Source organism: Hordeum vulgare, unplaced genomic scaffold (assembly GCF_904849725.1).
Source record: "Hordeum vulgare subsp. vulgare unplaced genomic scaffold, MorexV3_pseudomolecules_assembly, whole genome shotgun sequence".
Taxonomy (NCBI): Eukaryota; Viridiplantae; Streptophyta; class Magnoliopsida; order Poales; family Poaceae; genus Hordeum; species Hordeum vulgare.
In genome coordinates this window covers 40,377-58,362 of record NW_025422665.1, presented here as the reverse complement: position 1 = coordinate 58,362, position 17,986 = coordinate 40,377, and the positions used below count along the sequence as shown (strand labels likewise).

The 17,986-nt window shown below is 36.9% G+C and overlaps 7 non-coding genes across 7 annotated transcripts; 3 read left to right on the top strand and 4 right to left on the bottom strand.

Annotated features, from left to right (window-relative positions):
* Nucleotides 1-9,907: 9,907 nt before the first annotated feature.
* TRNAC-GCA lies at nt 9,908-9,978 on the top strand. The gene has a single exon. It is a non-coding gene; the product is annotated as a tRNA-Cys (tRNA).
* Nucleotides 9,979-12,390: 2,412 nt separating this feature from the next.
* Nucleotides 12,391-12,464, bottom strand: TRNAD-GUC. Its single transcript has one exon. It is a non-coding gene; the product is annotated as a tRNA-Asp (tRNA).
* Nucleotides 12,465-12,822: 358 nt separating this feature from the next.
* TRNAY-GUA lies at nt 12,823-12,904 on the bottom strand. Its single transcript has one exon. It is a non-coding gene; the product is annotated as a tRNA-Tyr (tRNA).
* A 650-nt stretch (nt 12,905-13,554) lies between these two features.
* On the bottom strand, nt 13,555-13,626 carry TRNAT-GGU. The gene has a single exon. It is a non-coding gene; the product is annotated as a tRNA-Thr (tRNA).
* Nucleotides 13,627-15,589: 1,963 nt separating this feature from the next.
* Nucleotides 15,590-15,663, top strand: TRNAM-CAU. The gene has a single exon. It is a non-coding gene; the product is annotated as a tRNA-Met (tRNA).
* A 448-nt stretch (nt 15,664-16,111) lies between these two features.
* Nucleotides 16,112-16,182, bottom strand: TRNAG-GCC. Its single transcript has one exon. It is a non-coding gene; the product is annotated as a tRNA-Gly (tRNA).
* An 824-nt stretch (nt 16,183-17,006) lies between these two features.
* Nucleotides 17,007-17,094, top strand: TRNAS-UGA. Its single transcript has one exon. It is a non-coding gene; the product is annotated as a tRNA-Ser (tRNA).
* The last annotated feature ends 892 nt before the right edge of the window (nt 17,095-17,986 follow it).

The following is a 17,986-nucleotide window of genomic DNA, read 5'->3' as shown; positions in this document are numbered from 1 at the left end:
AATTCTAGGATTCCATTCTTTTATCGCATTGGGATGTTTTGAATTCTTGAATAAACCAATTCGAGAACAGTTGGATGCCGACAAAATCATCAAAGATTGGTATTCTTTATTTCGATTCAACAAAGTGCCAATAGCTTCTTGATGTTGGCTAAGTGATTCAATCTTCGCCTTGGAATAAAAAGAATTGCTATTGGCGCGATCTAACCTATTATGGGGAGTCGGTCCTCCACTTGTCCTATCATACCTTTTTCGTGTATACGAAATAGTGGACTTGACTAACTCAATTCTTAGGAAATCGCGAATAAGATCATTTGCTCTTACCTCAACAAGGGAAGCACCAGCCTTTTCTTTTTCTTCTTGTTCCCAATTCACTACTAAGCAAGTTCTAACAAATTGACTATTTGTGTGATAAATTCTTTGAGTTAACTTGCTATTTTCATGATAAATAAAATTGACAAGTCGAATTTGGAGATTATTTTCTTCTTGCAAGAGATCCTGCGGGAAAAGTGTTGCTAAATTTCTTCCTTCGTCCATTTCATATGCCACTGTAGGGCGAACGGAAACAAAATACTTTTCCTTGCTCTTGAGAATTTTTTTCCGTTGAACATAGACCCAATTTTTCTTTTTTTTTGATTCCTTAGAATCTTTTTTTTGTCTTTCTGGCGGTATCAAACACCCACCTAATATCTTATCTGCCTCTTCAGGAAAATGAATATCTCCGGAAAATATTTTGAGTTCCGTATGGCTTTTTTTTCTCTTCACTCGGACCAGTCCGCCTAGTCCACTTCTTGTATTTTTTGTGAGTTGTGTATCCACTCCAATAATACTATTGTCAAGTATCTTTAGGGATGAAGATCTCGGCAAGATATGAAGTTCTTGAAGAATGAAAAAAAACCGATCTACTTCTTTTTGGTATTTTAGACTAAATTCTTTTGTTCCTCGATGCTCAATCAAACCCTCTTTTTTTAAGATGGAATCTTCCTCTGGGCTCTCGTATTCGTCCTCTGAGTCTTCTTCTGAGTCTTCCTCTAAAGTACCATATTTTTCCTCGCCGCTTTCCCCGGGGCTGCCATATTCGTCTTCTGAGTCTTCTTCTAAAGTTCCATATTCGTCCTCTTGGGTCCTATATTTGCTCTCTGGGTTCCCATATTCCTCTTCTGAGTCTTTCTCTAAAGTCCTATATTCGTTCTCTGGGTTCCCATATTTGTTTTCTGGGCTCCCATATTCGTTTTCTAGGGTTTCATATTCGTATTCGTCTTCTAGGATTCCATATTTAGATTCTTCTAGGGTTTCATATTCGTCCTCTCGGGTCCTGTATTCGTGTTCTAGGGTCTCATATTCCTCTTCTGAGTCTTCCGCTCGAGTCCTATATTCTTCTTCTAGGGTCCTATATCTAAATTTAACAATTCCTGAACCCTTTTTATCTTTTCTGTATCGGGGATCGTCAAAATAAGCAAAAATAGTATTTCTACGTAAAACACCCATAAAGGGGATTTCAATCGAAATCCCAAAACAGGATATTAGTTCTTTCTCTTGTTCTTGATGATATTGTAATGGAATGACGAACCTATTTCTTCGCTTTTTCGCCAACAAATCTGAATTATCTTGAAAAATAGAAGGATAGATCAAATTCCAATGGCCATTGGACATGATTCGATCCGACGTTGAATAATCAAGAATTTCCCTATCTTTTTTACCATAAGTATTCATTTGATCTTGATCCTTGTGGAGTGAAAAAGACGCTATACTGGATCTGCACATACTTACGGATAATATCCATAAATGGCTTGTTTTTGGTAATCGACGAAGATTACCATATTGATATTCGGGCGCATGGTAAACATCAGTACTCCAGTGCATTTCGCCGTCTGATTCAGAATAAATATGCTTTTGTACCCTTTCTTTAAAATGTAAAGTGGACGTTCCGGCACGAATCTCCGCAATTACTTGTTCAGATTTTACATATTGATCATTTTGCACTAGAATCAAGCTTTTTGAGGGAATATTCACACTATATAGAATATCTTGACTCTGAATAGTTACATGCAAGTCTATATAACATAGAAAAGCAGGCTGTCCATGACGGGTACGTGTGGGGTGAACCAAATTCTCATTGAATTGGATTTTTCCATTCGAAGGGGATCGTACAAGGTCGGCAGTACCCCCTGTGAATACTCCGCCAGTATGAAAAGTTCTTAATGTTAGTTGAGTCCCTGGCTCCCCAATTGATTGACCCGCAATAATACCTACGGCTTCTCCCAATTCCACCAGATCACTATGAGTAGGACTCCGGCCATAGCATAATTGACAGATCCAAGAAGTGCTTCGGCAAGTAAAGGGGGTTCTAATATATATTGGTTGTGCTCGAAATGGTTGTGCTCGAAAGGCAGTTATGAATCGATTGACTAATCCAATTCCAATATCTTGATTTCGCGCGGCAATGCATCGTGAACCGATATATATATCGTCTGCTAATACACGACCAATTAGTGTTTGGACAAAAAGTTTTTCCGTCATCCCATTTTGAGGACTTACAGAAATACCTCGGATAGTACCACAATCTCTTCTACGCACAATAATATGTTGAACTACTTCAACAAGTCTACGTGTAAGATATCCAGCATCTGCTGTTCGTACAGCAGTATCTACAACCCCTTTGCGGGCTCCATAGCAGGAAATTATATATTCTGTCAAAGAAAGTCCCTCGCGTAAATTGCTTTGAATAGGTAAATCAATCATTTGTCCTTGAGGGTCCGACATTAATCCTCTCATACCTACTAATTGGTGTACTTGAGATGCATTTCCTCTGGCTCCTGAAAAAGACATTAGATAGACTGGATTAGAAGGATCCGTTATCCGAAAATTTGAATTCATTTCTTGTTTCAAATATTCACTTGTCGCATACCATATCTCAACAGATTGGCGTAATTTTTCTACCGCGTGTACAGCCCCATAATAATAGTGTTTCTCCAAAAGAAAACTCTGTTGTTCCGCGTCTTGGACTAACCATCCCTTAGAGGGTATTGTTAAAAGATCCTCGATTCCTAACGAAATCGATGTAGTAGTGGCTTGATAGAAGCCCAGAGTCTTTAGTTGATCCAGTATATGGGATGTATATCCCATTCCAAAATGATCTATTAATCTGCTAATAAGTCGTTTCATACCAGTTCCGTCTATCTCTTTATTATGAAAGACCAGATTGGCCCGTTCCGCCATACATAAGTACCCCCTTTTCGGCTGAGTAGGATTCGACAATTGCTGAGTAGGATTCGACAATGGGCCTGAGTCAGTGATTCGAAAATTTAATTAACTTAATTGCCTCAATCTCAATCTGGATTCGCGTGGCAAATAATGATGATACTAGGGAAATCGGAATGCCCCCCGAAAGCAAAGGGGAGGGGCATCGCCGAATCTAACTTTCTTGTTTAGGTAGTGTATGAATAGGCCTGACTAAATCCTTGTACGGCTTCCTCTATTTCTCTATAAAAAGAAATATGACCAAGAGTGGTTCGAATGTATATCGAACGAATTTCTTTTTTTCTATTTCCCATTATTAGATAGTGAGCATAAATCTCATGATAAGTCCCCAAAGATTCATATTGAATTTCAATCGGAACTTCTCTTGACCCAATGACGCGTTGATCCAGGTTCCATCGTAGCCACAAGGGACTATCTAAACTGATTAGTTTTTGTCTATAAGCTCCCAGTGCATCATAAGAACTAGAAAAATGGGGTTCTTTATCTTTCCTATACTTAGAATTATTATTATTGTAATTGACTTTTAAATTTGGATAGTTTCTGAAACTATTATATCTATTTGCACAAATACCTCGACGCTTTCCAATTGTTAATACATAAAGCCCGATAAGCATGTCTTGGGTTGGTACGCAAATAGGATCCCCAATAGCAGGAGATAAGAGATTCATATGAGAAAACATAAGTAAACGGGCTTCCGCCTGAGCTTCCAAGGATAAAGGTAGATGAACAGCCATTTGATCTCCATCAAAGTCTGCATTGAAACCCTTACACACTAATGGGTGTAAAGAAATAGTACGCCCCTCTACTAAAGTGGGTTGAAAGGCCTGTATGCCTAATCTATGCAGAGTAGGTGCTCTATTTAACAGTACAGGATGTCCCCGCATAACTTCTTGAAGTATTTCCCATACAATGGGTTCCTTTTCCCAAATTTTCCTTTTAGCAATCCTGACATTAGAAGTGGCGCGTTTCGTGATTAAATCGCGAATTACAAATAGCTGAAAAAGCTTTATTGCTATCTCTAGAGGTAATCCACATTGATGTAATGAAAGCGAAGGACCCACAACAATGACAGAACGCCCCGAGTAATCGACCCGTTTCCCAAGCAGAGTCTCGCGAAACCTTCCCTCTTTACCTTCAATTACATCTGAAAGTGATTTGTATACTTTATTGTGACCATCCCTCGTCGGTTGCCCGCGGGACCCACTATCAAGAAGTGTATCCACGGCTTCTTGTACCAATTTTTCCTGGCACATTACTAAATCTGCTGGCGCTAATTCACTTCTTTTTAATAGATAGGCAAGATTGTTGTTCCGACGGATAACTCTCTTATAAAGTTCATTAATGTCTGAAGTCACTACTTTATCTCCAGACCTATAAACAATAGGTCTCAATTCGGGAGGAAGAACCGGTAATAAGCACAAAACCATCCATTCTGGTTCTACATTTGTTTGAATAAAATGTTTCGCCAATTGCATGCGTCTAATCAAAAAAACTTTTCTTATTCGTCTTTTTCTATCTTCCCACTCATCTCCACTATACCCCTCGTCTTCTAATTCCTTCCATTCGACCAAAGAATTCTCTATAATAATTCGCAAATCCAAATCTGCTAATTGTTCTCTAATAGCACCTGCTCCTGTCGCAATTTCCCGATTTCGAAATGTTGCAAAGCCTGGGGTAGAAAAAAAGGGAGAAATGCTGTGGTTACAGGATGCAATTTCCTCTTCGAATAAACCTCGTAATCGTAAAAAAGTGGGTTTTTTAGTGCTGGGCCTAGCAAAAGAGAAATCGCCGTATACTAGGCCCTCCAACTTCTTAAGAGGTTTATCTAAAAGATTCGCGATATAACTAGGAAGACCTTTCAAATACCACACATGAGTCACGGGACATGCGAGTTTGATGTATCCCATTTGATATCTTCGTATCCGAGAATCCACAAATTCTACCCCGCATTTTTGGCAAAATCTTTCGTCTTCGTTTTCAGCTCCGCTCGCTCGAGAATTGCCACAACCGCAAATCCCGCTTTTTATGGGTCCAAAGATTCTTTCGCAAAACAATCCATCTTTTTCTGGTTTATCGGTTTTATAATGAAAAGTAGAGGGCCTTGTGACTTCGCCAACGGCTTCTCCATTAGGTAGGTTTTTGTTAGCCCAAGCCTTTATTTGTTGAGGGGAAACGAGTCCAATTTGAAGTTGTTGATGTTTATATTGGTCAATCATAAAATAGAAATAAGAAAAGAATTTATATTTATTCCGATCAAACTTCCTCCCTATTAACCTGGAAGTTCTTTTCAGATACAAGGAAATGATTCAGTTCTAGAGCCAAAGATCGTAGTTCTCGAACGAGCACTCGAAAAGATTCTGGAGGATCCTCATGATTAGGTATTCTTTTTCCCCAGATCGTAGCATTAAGTATTTCTTGGCGAGCTATAAGATGGTCAGATTTATAAGTAAGTATCTCTTGTAAAATATGAGCAACACCAAATCCTTCTAAAGCCCAAACTTCCATTTCTCCTACTCGTTGTCCCCCTTGCTTGGCTCTTCCTCTAACCGGTTGTTGTGTAACAAGTGAGTAGGGCCCAGTAGAACGCCCATGAATTTTCTCATCAACTTGATGAATTAATTTTAAGATATAGGACTTCCCTATTAGAACAGGTTGCTCAAAGGGGTCGCCTGTTCTTCCATCAAATATTCTGCTTTTTCCCGGGTACTCGGGTTCAAATACCCATGGATTTTTTGTTTCTTTACTGGCTTCATATAATTCTGAAAACACAAGTTTTCTTGAAGCCTCTTGCTCATATCTCTCATCAAAGGGTGCTATTCTATAATGTTTCTTTAGCAGATCCCCCGCTAATCCGAGCGAGCTTTCAAATATTTGTCCCACATTCATTCGGGAGGGTACTCCTAAGGGATTGAAGACCATATCAACGGGTGTTCCATCTTGCAAATAGGGCATATCTTGCCTAGGCAAAATTTTGGAAATGATCCCTTTATTCCCATGTCTTCCGGCTACTTTATCCCCAACTTTGATTTCACGTTTCTGTAAAATATATACACGAACCATTATGTCGAGGGGGTCCCTTTGGATCCATTTCACATCGATAACGCGCCCTCTTCCACCTATAGGTAATTTCAGAGAAGTTTCTTTTGAAGTGGAAACCTCAAGGCCGAATATGGCCCGTAATAATCCAGCTTCTGCGATATATGATGATTCGCTCGCTATCTGAGGCGTTAATTTACCTACTAAAATATCACCAGTTTCTACCCAGGATCCCAACCTAACAACTCCATTTTTGTCCAAATTGCGGAGTAAATGTTCTTCTAGATGTGGTATTTCTTTAGTGATTTTTTCAGCGGAGCCCTGGCTTGTCGTATCCGTCTGAATTTCATATTTCCGGATGTGAAAAGAGGTATAAATATCCTCATATACCAAACGTTCGCTAATTAGTACTGCGTCTTCAAAATTGTAACCTTCCCATGGCATATAAGCTACTAATACGTTTTTTCCTAAAGCAAGTTCCCCCCCAACTGTAGCAGCTCCTTCTGCTAAAATTTGTCCTTTTTTAATGGATTTACCCCGTGGAACCCGAGGTTTTTGGTGCATACAAGTATTTTTGTTAGAGCGACGGTGGTTAACTAAAGGAATACTTATAGTCTTCCCACTACTTGATAAAAGTATCTTATGACTATCAGTAGAAATGATCTTTCCCTCGCGTTCGGCTATAACGGAAACCCTCGAATCTAGAGCTGTTTGGCGTTCCAATCCAGTTCCAACAATGCATTTCTCGGACCGAGAAAGTGGAACTGCTTGGCGCTGCATATTAGAACTCATTAAAGCCCGATTCGCATCATTGTGCTCAATAAAAGGAATGAGAGAACCCCCAATAGAAAAATATTGGAAAGGAAAAATACTTCTAACATGAATCTGTTCCCATGCAATAGTCAAGAATTCTTGGCGGTATCTAGCTGGAACAACCTGTTCTTCCTGAATACCTTGATTCAAGGACAAAGAATTTCCTGCTGCTATCATATAATACTCATCTCTATTTGGTGATAGATAAACCACCTGTCTCTCTTTTTTTTCTTTTGCTTTCTCAGCAGATATTTCATAAAACGGACTCTCTATAGATCCCCACAAGTGATCAATTCTCGCATGAATTGCTAAGGATCCAGTAAGTCCAACATTGATTCCTTCAGACGTGTCAATTGGACAAATACGCCCATAGTGACTCGGATGAATATCTCGGCTCCGAAAACTTGCGGTTCTCCCCGTCAACCCTCCAGGACCTAAACAACTCACTTTTCGCCCATGAACAGTTTGTGTCAATGGATTCGTTTGATCAAAAACTTGAGATAATGGGTATGTGCCAAAAAAGGTCTCATAAGTAGTTATTAATAAAATTGAAGTTGAAGTTGGAGTTACCAAAGTTTGGGGAGTCGGTTTCGATTGACGTATGAATACTCTACGAATAGTTTTTTGAACTGCATGTTGTAAACGACCAAGAGCCAATCCGAATTGATCTTGTAACAGATCCGCAACCGAACGAATACGTTTATTTTTCAAGTGATTCATATCGTCATCGTCAAGTATACCCGTTCCAAATTTCATTCCAATCAAATGATCCGTAGCGGCCAATACATCTCGTGGTAACAAGAATGTATTGTTCTGAGGTATATCAAGATTAAGTCTCCGATTCATATTTCGTCGACCAATCCTTCCTAATTCACATTTTTGTTGAAAAAATTTCTTTTGTAATTCCTCGCATAAGGACTCCGAAAATACCAGGTCCCCACCTACACAAGCAAATTGTTGATAAAACTCCAAAATAGCTTTTTCTTTTGACTCAATCCTCTTCTTCTCCTTAGCATTCGGGAAAGACAAGAAAATTTCAGGGTAGGAAACATTATCTAGAATTTCTCTTAGATTCGAACCCATAGCTGATGATAGAACTAGAATAGATATCTTTTGTTTTCTACTCACGCGAGCCCATATCCTTTCTTTTTTATCAATTGCTAATTCCGATCTCCCTCCCCAATCTGATATTATAGTCCCGGTGTAGATAGAAATTCCCTTATGATCTAATTCCGAGCGGTAGTAAATACCAGGACTTAGCAATATTTGATTGATCACAATTCGGTATATTCCATTTATAATAAAGGTTCCTAAGGAATTCATTATAGGAATGTTTCCGATAGAAATGGTTTGCTTTTGCACATCGAAACCAAAAATTAATCTCGCAGATACATATAATTCGGAAGAATAGGTGAGTGATTCATACACAGCATCTCTTTCTTTTATCGAGGGTTCTAGCAATTGATATCCTTTCGCAAATAATTGAAATGCAATTTCGTGATCTGGATCTTTAATTGTTGGAAACTTGTCAAGTTCTTCTGCCAAGGCTTGATTAATGAACCTAAAAAATCCCTCGAATTGGATCTGACTAAATCCGGGTATTGTGGACATTCCCTCGTTTCCATTCCGGAGCATCTTAATCTTAAGTTTCCTGTTTATCAAAGAAAAATTCCATTATCAGCTCACTCTTCATCAATCCCTACGGATTGATCTAGCAATCATGGAATCTATATTCTGTTTACTGAATCACATGAAATTCTAGGGAACTCCACATACGTATTTCATATATGTATTTCATACATATGAATAGAGACCATTTCGACGAAAATTCTAGTTTACCAGGGGTACAAATGAAATGAAAATGAATTGCTAAAATATTCCTACAAAAAAAATTATGCCACTTATACTTTATAATATTCTAATCAGATTGAATGGCAAAGATTTCTCATTTTATCCCCTTTCTATGAATGTAATAAAGCCGTAATATAATACACTAGAAAGTTTTACTTTACTTCGATTTAGAATAGCGTGCTTACTTTAATTTCTAAAAATAATTTGAGGGTTCTTTTTTATTTCGGATCGGAGTAGTATAATTGCTAGAAAATTAAGTATTTCATTGTGGAATTCTAAAATAAAGTAAGTCCCTTTTTTAAGTACATGCCAATCTAATTATCCACCTCTCCCCATATCCATGCTTTTCTTTTATCGTAATTTCACTTGGGTAGGCCAAGATAGTCAGGTTATACTCTAATATCAGAGCAAATTTCCTTTTTTTATTCAAGATATTTAATTTAATACTTTGAAAAATTAAAGCACGATTCCCCATAGAGATATGTACATAAAGGGGATCTTTGGATAATAATGCTGCTCGGACCTAAAGTTCACCTATACACGGATTAAGCATAAAGCCATAATATTTTATTATGCCATTGAAATTGAAGGGGGGGAGATAATACCGATTTAAGAGTAGTTCACTACTGCAATTCAAAAAAGAAAGAGAATTCTAGTTAATGGTTCCAATTTGTTCTGAATTTTGCAGCCTGTGACTAGAAATCCACTTTTCTTCTTTTTCATCTCAATAGAAAGAAATGGGAAGTTTTATTGTGTTAGCAATGTATGTTTTAAGATAGAATCTATCGAGGAGAATAATCGAAACTGGATCAAAAAAAGCAGGAGTATCTTTTTTGAAAAAGATTGGAAAAAAGTAAGTTTAATTATATTCAAAATAAAAGAAAGGGGCTTTTCGTAAGAAAACGTGGATGAATACTTGCTGTTTTCTAGATTTTCGATCGGATTTTTTGGCGGCATGGCCAAGCGGTAAGGCAGGGGACTGCAAATCCTTTATCCCCAGTTCAAATCTGGGTGCCGCCTGATCAATAAAATACTTAGGTTTTCTAGTACTGATCGAATTCAATCAATTTTTACTTCGCATAAGTTCGGGCAAGAGAGTAACTAAGCCTGCCGATACTGGGTTTAGAGAAACCATACCATAGTTCTATCCTTAAACTAGGGTTAGGGTTTGTTTTGGCGGTAGTGGCCAAAATGGTTATCAATAGGGGTGAGGTAGTGTTTCCTTATTCTTTTATTATATGAATTTGAATTGGTTCTTAATTGATTCGATTTGAGAATTTTTAAATACGAGGATAAGATGTCAGAAATCTTGGTATCCAAAGAAAGGTCCCTAAGGGGCATTCTTCTCTTTTTCAATCTAAGATTCCAGAAGGGACTCCACGAAAGAATATCAAGACTTCCTAATTATCATACATTTTTTTATCGTACATCTTATGTGACCTACATACACTAGAGTAACAAAAGGAATAAAAAATCTTCCTATTCCCGCTTCTTCTATTCAGGACATCATTCCCGTACTCTTTCTTTTTTAAGGTAAGGAAAAAAGGGCTTTATAGTATCGTATTTTTAATGCTCTCTAATTCTACAAGAATTCCTATAAGAATTTGTTAGGAGTAAATTCCTTGAACTGATTGATCCATGGCCTTAGGGCAGAAGCCCTTTTTGACTCTGTACCCTTGATTCCACTATGATTATTGATCAATAGTAGAATAATCCCTTCATAGAAATAGGAGACATAATTTAGATGGATATAGTAAGTCTCGCTTGGGCTGCTTTAATGGTAGTCTTTACATTTTCTCTTTCACTAGTAGTATGGGGAAGGAGTGGACTCTAGGGATACGATACTACTAATTGATTAAGTAATCAAATTGTTGTATCAATTCTTTTTTTAATTGATCGTTTTGCATTAATTATTTTGTCAAACGTTATTCTTTAATCTTTTTCTTTAGTTTTGTTTCACTCCTGTAAGAAACTCTTGTATTGTAAGAAAGAGCCATTATACCAATTAAGAATTTCTACTAGAAATGACTAATGGTTAAAAAAAGTTCTATACATAAGAAAATTAGACTTTCTTCCACGGAACTATTCACGGCATATCACACATTTTCCATTTGTTTTATACTCTTTCTTTATTCTTAGAATAATTTTTATTCTCTTTTGAAGCATCTCGCGGGATATTTAAGCATGAAAGATTCGCTGGTTTTTTCCTTTTACTTTTTACTATAGTCTATTCTTATATTATTTTTCTTTCCTTCCATGGATTCTTTGGTCAAGAATTGTCTTCGATTTTTTTATTTTGACCTGATTGAAATTAAGTGGATGCAATGAAAAAAGAAATTGAATTAGACTACTTAACTATTTCAATCTACTAATCTATTCTATGTAGATTCAAAGATAATATAATAGAAAGACTCTAAAGTGTCGTAGAAAAAACTATATGTAGTTCTTTCTACCACACTTTAAGATTCCAACCAGATCCTTTCATTTAAGACTTGGATTTTTTTTATTTAATCCCTTTTTCATTTCTTCAATGATTAATTGGAATTCCACTTAATTATTTTGGCTGACTGTTTTTACATAAATAATAAGTAAAAAAGAAGTAGGAATTAGAATGAACAGTGCAGTAGCAATAAATGCGAGAATATTGACTTCCATAACCTCTTTATTTTTTATTTTCACAATAACTCGGGATGTAATCCCATGGAGAGGAAAAAGGGGTATCTTGTAAATTCAAGGGTAGGGCTTGCATTCTGATAATACTGAATCAATTCAATATTATGAATATCGGATCTATCAAATCAATTCATGGATGAGAGTTATATAGTATAACATAGGAAGATCCTATATCCATACTAAGACCAAAATGGGTTTTTTGATTGGATTAGGAATTCCCTCTTTTTTAATCCTTTTTTTTCTACTTTTTCTTTTCTATATCTCTAACCCACGAGCTTTCTTAATCTTATACAATTTCTCTTCCTTTTTCTTATAGTTATACATACAATTATGTATGTATTATATGAGCAACTTTCTATGGGTCACATAGACATCCAAATAAGCAGTAGAAGTGAGATGGGGAAAAGAGGTCTGAAATAAAAAGGGAATACAATTTATGTATGGATTCCGGTAAAATACCGGTACTCTATTCCATAACAGTGGAATAGGAAATTAAGATGAGGATGGTATCATCATAAAGAAAGATAGAGTAATATCCTAAAATTCTACTAATCCACATATCGTATGTGTGTCTTTCTTTATCTTTATCGATCGGGAGTAGTGAAAAAAATTCCTATACTCCTTCCCTCCCTCTTTAATGAGAGATGCAAAATAAAAAAGTGAAGTAAGGGTGCCCTATGGGTATTTGATCTTGCTCCCTGCCCCTTTTTTTTCATGGAAAAAGGAAATATGAATTTCTCCATTCATTGAACCCTAGTTCGGGACTGACGGGGCTCGAACCCGCAGCTTCCGCCTTGACAGGGCGGTGCTCTGACCAATTGAACTACAATCCCCGCGGGGTGTATGGCATACCCATTCTTAAATAGAACCATAAGAAGATTCGATTCGTCTGTCGTACTCTAAGAAATAGACGAATCATATACTACATACCCACATATTAATATTATATTATACGTGGGTATAGTGAGAGTGACATAACTAGTATGTCGTGATTTTTTATCACTAAAAATGGATAATAATCCACCCTTCAACAAGAAAAACTCTTTTGTTTGTAAGAAAGGAATGAGAGAGATATGGATTAGAAAAAAAAATCCCCTTTTTTATTTCTCTTTTATTTCTATAGATCAGACATTTTATTTTATGGGAGAAAAACAAAAGGATTTAGTTCATATTCACGAAGCCCTAGATTTTTGGGCCGAGCTGGATTTGAACCAGCGTAGACATTGTCAACGAATTTACAGTCCGTCCCCATTAACCACTCGGGCATCGACCCAGGAAGAATTTATTCTAGGGTTTTTGCTAATCTATGATTAACCTCCTTTCATAATACTCCCTACCCCCAGGGGAAGTCGAATCCCCGCTGCCTCCTTGAAAGAGAGATGTCCTGAACCACTAGACGATAGGGGCATCACTAGACGATAGGGCCATATACAACCGCTCGTGATTATACTATAATCATAGTATGAGCAGTTTTTTTGAATTGTCAATATACTCGAAAAGTATAACTAGATCCAAAGCAAAGAGTTTTTCTAACTTTTCTGCTATGTTTTCATCTAGGATTTTTTTAGTTGATGGTTAGATTAATTCATGGATCATCCTCTACCTTTTAGGGAAATTCATTTTAAATGTATAGAATAAGAATGGATTACTAAAAGGGATTCTAGATTAGTTCAGTACAGGTAGTTATTTTATTGATCTAAGATAAGATGAAAAAGAGTCCAATTTTTTTTTTATTTCCATTCCGTGCTTCATTTAGTGTTCAGACCAAAAATGCATTCATCCCGCACTAAGTCATAAAATTCTCTAAAGAGAAAGCTTCAAAAACAAAGAAAAAAGCGAATCAATTTAGTAGAAAAGTACTCTATCAGATTCGAACCAATGACTTACGTCTTAGCACGAGATTACTCTACCACTAATTTAAAAAGCCCTTTATCGGATTTGAACCGATGACTTATGCCTTACCATGGCATTACTCTACCACTGAGTTAAAAGGGCTTTTTATTTAATTCAAAAATTTGCCACTTTGATTTCCCATTATGGGTCTACTGCATAATGTACATATTATATATATATAATATATAGAGATATAGAGAGAGACATTATGTATAGATTGTATATGTATTGATATCTTGAGAGCTCAAAATAAAATTAAGAAAAAAAAACATACCCAACTCTTCTTGGTTCATGGTTTTCCGTTTCCGAAGGCTAGTAAAATAGGCGGATTCTGGAACCCCAAGGATTCAATGGTATATGGAAAATATAAGATTTCCAATCCTAGCGGGAAAAGGCAGGGAACAGATACCCAATAGGATAGGATCCTTGGGAGGAACTTTTGGTAATGGCCTTGATCCTCTATGCTATTTTTTATGTGTTCTTAGTTCTATTGAACTTTTTTGATTCTTTTAAACAAGAATCTAATAAACTAGCATTGAGTCAGTGGAAAAAAGGAGAGAGAGGAAAGTGTTAAATGGAGAGAGTCGACTAATCATAGACTTTTAGGATCTTCTTTACATCAGGTAAATCTGTCAGCCCTGTCCGTTTTTTTCTTTAAGTTACGACTCTTTAAGTTACAACTCTTTGCTTCTTACTTCTATCAAGCCATAGGGAAAGTCTATGATGAATTTGGAAAACTCATCTCACTCTTACTCTATGGCTCGGACTTAATGGGGGAAGAAAACATCTTCTATAATTTCTTTTTTGTTCAATTCTGGACAAAAAAGAAAAGGAAAAAAGGAATTTATAGGGACAGTGTTACCCCCTATATCCCCTAGTTTATATTGTAGGAATAATAAAACAATTTAGCAGTCTGGCACACTTACGTCCTCGCAAAGTAAATAATGATTATTGTAGTCGTAACCGTAGAATAGGATAGGATCCTAATCAAAATAAATACATTTGGTTCAGGCGCTATTAGCAGGGTAAGAAGAGATTTATTTTACAGACCAGAGGGAGAGGGGCTATCTAAATCCTAAAGTAAAGGCGCGCGATCGAAGTAGAAGTACCAATGGCTCAGTGTCATGAACCTTCTCCATCTGATTCAATAAGGGGGAATTAGCCTCCTTGTCAAATGGCTATCCTTGACAAAGGGTACCATTTATACCATAATATACAATGTAGCGGGTATAGTTTAGTGGTAAAAGTGTGATTCGTTCTATTAATAACTGAATTTGAAATGATATACTTAAGGCATCCTTAAGTTTTTTTTTATATTCCGATGAAAACTTTAGTTCTTATAAAGGATTAAATCCTTTTCCTCTCAATAGCATATTGAGGAAGAATATACATTCTGGCGATTTGTACCCAAAAACTAATTTAAATTGCATCCAAAATAAAAATTGGATTATGATATGAGTACAGAGTCGCGAAGCATAATTTTGCATTGGATTTAAGTATTCCAATTTTGAAAATATGAGTAAAGGATCTATGGATGAAGATACAAAAAAGTTGATTTCCAATCGTAACTAAATCTTCTTTTGTTAAAGGATAAGGAAGCCAAATAGCTAAAAAACGATAGTTTTGGTTTACTAGAACCATCCGCATATTGTTTCAGCTCGGTGGAAACCCAATTCTTTTCCTCAGGATCTCTTGAATGAAATTAGGGAACGAAGTAAGTAGATTAGATGGATTTAGATAGAATTTCTATCTCCTACTCTATAAGGATCATCTAGAAAGCAGAGAGCTTTGGTTCCATTCAAATAGAAAAGCTGACATAGATGTTAAGTGGTGAGAATATCCATAAAGGAGCCGAATGAAATCAAAATTTCATGTTCGGTTTTGAATTAGAGACGTTAAAAATAATCAACCAACGTCGACTATAACCCCTAGCCTTCCAAGCTAACGATGCGGGTTCGATTCCCGCTACCCGCTCCATTCTGTATAAAAGGAGTATTCTATTTGTCTAGACATGTTAAAGGCTTGTATTCAAGCCTTTTTTGTCCACCAGTTTCTGGTACTACAGAGCGGAGTAGAGCAGTTTGGTAGCTCACGAGGCTCATAACCTTGAGGTCACGGGTTCGATTCCCGTCTCCGCACTTAGCAGTCTCTATAAAAGGAGTATTCTATTTCTCTAGATATGGTAGAGGGGCGTATCCAACCCTTTTTTATTCATTAGTTCCGGGCCCTAGAGGGCAAAATTGAGCAATTTGCGAAGCCACTTGCCTTCACAAAAAGAAGGCGCAAGGCTTCTCCCTACCTTGCAGAAAATAAAAATGAAATGAAAGGGACAGTCTACCTCTCCCTTCCTTTTAAAAACAGTTTGCCCGTTGTTTGTCTCAGTTAATACCCAATTTTGGGGCTCTGTTGGCTAGTTCTATTTCTGCCTCCGGAGCGCCCTCTTTTTTTGAGGGGGATGCAAAGGAAGGGTAAATATAGTAAGGGATACGGCACTAGACTAATACTTAATTAATACTTAATTTAATATAAGTAGTTAAACAATTAACTAGACTAAACTTTTTATCATAGTACTTTGATAAATTAAGCGGGCGAGCGGCGGGAATCGAACCCGTATCTTCTCCTTGGCAAGGAGATGTTTTACCATTGAACTACGCTCGCTACGGTATATATTTTATAGCGTATATCCGCTTGGGTCGACCGTCTATGTCTGGGTCGACCGTTTCATTTCATTTTCTATTCTATTATATTAGATATTAGAGTTTTCCTTTTTTTATTATCTGTCAATGAATATTCTAATGGGAATTTCATAATACTGAAAGAGAAGAGCTAGCAATTCGGAACGCAAATTGCGTTTTAATACGTCTCACTATTCGAATTTTTTAAATGGCCTTTATTATTTCTTTTTTATGGGGTTACTAAATATTAACCAAATTTAATTTAAGAAATGAGAGAATTCAGAATAGCTACGAGAAAGACTAGTCCAATCCATAATGATGTACCGGAAAATACAACATTTTTATTATTTGACCAACCATCAGGAGAAGCAAATACAAGGGGTACACTAATTACTAAGACTGAGGAAGTCGCAATTAATGCAAAAACAGCTAATTGGAAAGCAATAGTCATATTTCTAATCCTCCAAGCTACCATCAAATAAAGTTGACTACATATTTGATCCCTCACTTAACCAAAATTGTAAAAAAATACAAGAAGTAGGAGGGGTTTAATCATGAATCCATTGATTCTTCTCTTTAATTAAAATTTATTACTTAACCTCTTTTTTATTTGGATATGGGGGTGAGAGGAGGTTATTTAGTCTTTATTTCACAAGCGGGTATAGCGGATCCTGTATCCGTGTATACAGTATACAGAGATATATCGAAAAGGAACTTGTATCTGATATCTTTCTAGAGGTTAATAAATATTTTTATTTTTTATATGGCTATGTTCTATTTGTAGGAGTAAAATAAGGATTAGGCGGTGGAGAGATGGCTGAGTGGTTGATAGCTCCGGTCTTGAAAACCGGTATAGTTCTAGGAACTATCGAGGGTTCGAATCCCTCTCTCTCCTTTTGCTTATTGAATACGTTTGTTTCTTTCATTTTTTTTTATTCTGTCCCTTATCTTTCTTTCATAAAAAGGAATGAATGGCTCGGCTAGATAGAATAACCGAGCCAGAACAGAAAAAAAGTAGAACAGGTATAAATAAGAAAATCTTAGTTAAGAGGGTTCATGTAAAGAACAGGTTCCAAATCACGATCGATTCCCTTTTCAAAACCTGCTGCAGCAGCTCGGGCTCTTCCTGCATGCCATAAATGGCCCACAAAAAAGAAGAATCCTAGAACAAAATGAGAAGTTGATAACCAACTTCTAGGAGAGACATAATTAACTGCATTGATCTCGGTCGCTACGCCACCCACGGAATTTAAAGAGCCTAAAGGAGCGTGGGTCATATATTCTGCTGAGCGCCGTTCTTGCCAAGGTTGTATGTCTTTTTTCAACCTACTCAAGTCCAAACCGTTGGGGCCCCTTAGAGGTTCTAACCATGGAGCACGAAGGTCCCAAAAACGCATAGTTTCCCCTCCAAAGATAACCTCCCCAGTTGGGGAACGCATTAGATATTTCCCTAAACCTGTGGGTCCTTGAGCGGATCCCACATTAGCTCCAAGACGCTGGTCTCTAACTAGAAAAGTAAATGCTTGAGCTTGAGAAGCTTCTGGCCCGGTGGGTCCATAAAACTCACTCGGATAAGCTGTATTATTGAACCATACAAAACAACAAGCGATAAAACCAAAGACAGATAAAGCAGCTAAACTATAAGACAAGTAAGCTTCTCCAGACCATACAAATGCACGGCGAGCCCATGCGAAGGGTTTGGTTAAAATATGCCAAATTCCCCCAAATACACAAATAAAACCCAACCATACATGTCCACCAATTATATCTTCTAAATCATCTACACT